This window comes from Pygoscelis adeliae, unplaced genomic scaffold (assembly GCF_000699105.1).
Source record: "Pygoscelis adeliae isolate BGI_AS28 unplaced genomic scaffold, ASM69910v1 Scaffold71, whole genome shotgun sequence".
Taxonomy (NCBI): domain Eukaryota; kingdom Metazoa; phylum Chordata; class Aves; order Sphenisciformes; family Spheniscidae; genus Pygoscelis; species Pygoscelis adeliae.
This window is the reverse complement of record NW_008824356.1, coordinates 10374350-10378878: the sequence shown is the minus strand read 5'-3', so window position 1 is coordinate 10378878 and position 4529 is coordinate 10374350.

Below are 4529 nucleotides of genomic sequence, written 5' to 3'. Positions count from 1 at the left end.
AGGGAATTGGGAGACAAGAGCAGAAAATCTAATCAACTTTTTTACTATGCTATCACCTTTGAATTTAACTGTAGACAAACAAATATCAGAATGTATCATTTCCATGCAGTGGGGGGCTGCAAAAATATAGATATTAAATGAAATAGCCATTTGAAAGGCAGAAAAAAAGGTGAGATTAAAGCAGTCTGTCCCAGTGTGGCTGGGGATCTCCAGTATATGGTGTGAGAAAGTATTTTTTACACCTGGAAAAGCTGTGCTGAAGAGCAGGGTACTTATGCAGGGCAAAGACAAAATAAATGAAAGATTTCATTTACCATGTGCTCTAGAAAAAGGCCAGCTTCTTAAGGAGTTGAACAGGAAGAATTAAATTCAAGCATTAATTTAACATGTAAAAGACTGTTCTCTGAATTGTGATTAGCATTGTAATTATAGGTTAAGAAACTCAGATTTGGTCAACATTTCTGTGATACATTATCTGTGTTGCCTGTTCCCAACAAATGTGCAAGACCCTTCTACATTCATTCAAGTCACTAACCGCAGCTTGTTTTTCACTCCCCTTTCAGCTGGTAGTGAAGTTCAGAAGTTCATCCATAACTTGTGAATTGACACTGCAAACAGTTTGGCCCTCTTGCAAACCAAGAAGCCTTGGCTTACTCTGCATCCATTCTAGCTGTCCTCTTACTTTGCATTCAGTCATATCTATAGTTAGATGTATTTCTTCATGAATCAAGAATCAGCAGAGTAAAATGGCTACAAAAAATGACAAAGACTGTGTTTCACAGTAACAGATGCAACCTAAAAGTTGCACAGAATTAAATAGAGAAGAACTGTGATTTAGGATCGATACAGGGAAAGGAGTTATAGTCACCAAAATAAAAGAAAACTCTCTACTGAAATAGCTAAAGAGTGCTTCTCTCTCTTCCCCATTAAACTCTGCTATTATTGAAAATAATACATTGATGTAGATGGACTTTATCAGGAAATTCTGAAGGATGACATTTTAAATATATGGGATCTAATTTCTCTTTCACTTATAAATGAAAAGTAAAGAACTATCATCATTAATGCCATCACTTTGAAAAAGTGATGAGAATTCTAAAGAAAATCTGAAATCTGTGTTCTGAAATCTGTCTGCAAGAAATACAGTGTATGTGTGTATGTATGTATATGTGTATATTTTCCTGTGAAGTTTTTTCCCTTCCTTCTAGATCTGATACAGGTTTACCCAGAGGAATTGTATCAAAGGGGTTAAAGACATAATATTAATGCTATACTACACTGATGTCAGCAATTTATGACGGGATGGTGGGTTCCAGTGCCAGAAGCTATGGCACAAGAGAAAATGCTATTTTAATAGCATGATTCTCTATGAAAGCCTGTCATCTTCTGTTCTTGAACCTTTGCTAATGTATTAAGGCAACATGCCCAGATAGAAAAGGAATGTTTTTCAGCTGTTATGTGGTAGCTATTAATATAGTTACTGCTATACCATAAATACGCTGCTACTGCTTGCCATCATTTTAAATTGACCAAGACATAGAAATCTCTTGGGACACCATTGTTTCTGATGGGCCACATCCTTCACTCCTTATTCAGATGAAACTCTTAATAACTTAGCTCAGGAGAAATTTTCCTTTTAAGAATTTTAAGCCCTTGAGACCATCTGGGTACAAATACCATGCTGTGTCAGGCCACATTCACTGTGACTGACAGGGCATAATGCAACACACAAGTTCAAATCTTTCTGCATTGCTGCTCTCATACTCCTTTGATATTTTTCTAACATGCCTGACCATAGTCAGATCCAGCACATGCTCAGCAGCAGGAAGACAGAGATGAAATTCTGAACGTTATGACTGATTTAGCATTATGTCTGACTAATAGCCCTCACAACTCACAGGGGATGAATAGAGTTTAGCACTTGTTTAACTCTTCCCAAAATTTCCTTTCTTTCTGCTACCACTTTCCCAAATCACTCACCTGTATTCCAAAGATTTCCTTACTTCTTTTTCAAAATCAAATGAAAAGCAAAGAAAAACTTTCCGTCTAGTAAAGAGATTTTTTATGTATGGTGTTTTGACCAGTTGCACATGGTTTTCTTTTGGCTAACAAGTTCTTGCAACGTCATGGCCAAGGACTATAGAGCTTATTCTTCAAGGTCCAATGGACAGTTTTACATAGTTGTTCATAGCTTACACACATGTCCTTCTAGGCAAATTATCAACAATGCTTGTTCTTGAAAAGATAATTCTGTCTACCCCATTCATCAAGAAAGAAATCTGAGTCACCAAGATGAGCAGATGCACCTTGATCATCCAAGTCACCTGAGCCAATTAGGTCACCTGAGCCAACATGGCACGTCAAGGCATCAGATCCCTCGCAGAATCAGCTCAGTGATCTGGGAGAGCAAGAAAATTCTGTGGAATCAGCGGAACTTATACAAAAAGCATCTACAGAGAAATATTTACATCTCTGTATTTGAATTTGCTATACGTCTGTTAAAGTAACATACTTCTTTAATGTTAAATCAAAGCAGCTGTTAATGCCTTTTATACCAAAATTAAAATGTAACATACTGCTCATATTTGAAGTAGTGCTACAGTAGCTGTAAAACTGGTTGTTGTTCATACCTACTCATACATAATTCCTGCTCAGAAAGTTTACCACCTACCTTTCATGTACTTTGTTGCCTTCACTCACCCTGATCTGTTTTTCTGCCAAAAATTCATGAAGCAAAACTTGAAAATTCACTAGAAAATGCAGAAGTGTAGCATTATTTCCCTTACACATAAAAGACAGAGAGAGAAAGAGGGGAAAAAAAAAAAGAAAAAAAGAAGAAAGAAACAAATCCAAAACTATCTCCCTGACTGCATCACTGCCGGAAATGAAAACTGAAGAGACTTTAGACAATGTTGAACAAGATCTCAGGAGAGGAAGCAACTAATCACAGAAATAGGTGATCTACTGGTCCGAGCATAGAACTGCTATTTGTGTGAGCACATGCTGTAGAACTAGACAAGGCATCCTGGGTCAGTGAATCCAATTCCCTACTATCATAAGTAATCATGTCATATAATCCCATTCATCTCATTTGAGCTCCATCTTAAAACCCTTTTTATGAATTTGCAGAATAAATGCATTCACAGCTAGTTTATATTCATTTGTTCTTGTGTAACCTTGTCCTTTAGCAAAAATAGCTCATCCTCCTCCCGCCCCCCATTTATTTATAGAAAGCAATCATACTTTTTCTCAGCTATTATTTTGCTAGGCTGAGTCCAGCTCTTTCAGTCCCCTCATGTAAAATAGCTTCTTCATTCCTCTAATGATCAAAGCAGCTGGTCTGTGTACCTGCTCCAGTTCAAACATCTTTGTTTGAATACTCTCTACAATGTTCCAAATAGTTTTAACCATTCCTACTATTAACCATCAAGTTTTCATTACCTACTGGAAATACTTTGCTTCATACATACTAAGGTGTTTGCCTTCTCTCATTCTCTCTCCCCTTCTTTCTTTTCTTTCCTTTCTCTCTCTCTCTCTGTCATGGCCAAGTCACACAAGTGTTTTGTGATTGACTCATACATCCAAGCCTCCTTTCCCATCTGCTGTTTTCCTAGCCTGCAAGATAAACTTTTTGTTAATTAACAATATAAATGTATCAATACGTAATATTTTTGTTTTGCTTAATTTCATCATAAATCTGTTATTTCAGTGTCTTAGAACTGTCAAAGATTTTTCCTATATTAGTGCAGTACTCCAATAAGAACTTATCTCAAATTTGTGTCATTGGTTAATTTTATTCTTAATAAACTAATTTCCTAAATGAAAATGCTAATAATTGTCAGCTCCAAAGATAATGCTAGAGGAATTCTGATAATAATATCTCTGGAGACAAATTACTCCTTTTTTTAGCTCTCTTCCCTCTAGTTGTTTTACACTTAGAAAACCAATTGTTTCTAAGTCTTGTAACTCTCTAAGTCTCTTCCTAGGGCTAAATAATTTCACCATATCAGATGTTCTCTTGAAGTCCAGATAGAAAAGGTGTGCTATAATTTTCTTCTAGAAAACCAGTTATCTTGTTAAATACAGCTATCAGGCTAGTCTAGCATGACTCCTCCCTCTGTCTTTGGCTAATGCAAATTGCACTCCATCCCATTTTTCACAGATATTTATGTTCTTAAACATTTGTCTCAAAATGTGTTTTAAATCCTTGATTATGACAAAGGCAAAGAACCATTAGCCACAATAACAAAGATGATCACTTCCTTTTTTTCTTCTCCTTTCTTTTCATATGTTCTCTGATTATGAAGGATGCTTCAGGAGTTACTGTTTCAAATCTTCCAGATTTCCAGGATGAAATTTATGTGTCCTTAACTCTTGCTGCATTCTCAGATGAAGGAACATCAGTTTTTAAATACATGTTTCTATTAGCCTTTCTGCCTTTGCATTTTTCCAGTGTCATCTTCACTGAAAACTCAGTAAGAGTTCTAACTCTGATACTGAGACTAATTTAACTTACTTGGAAGGAGTTA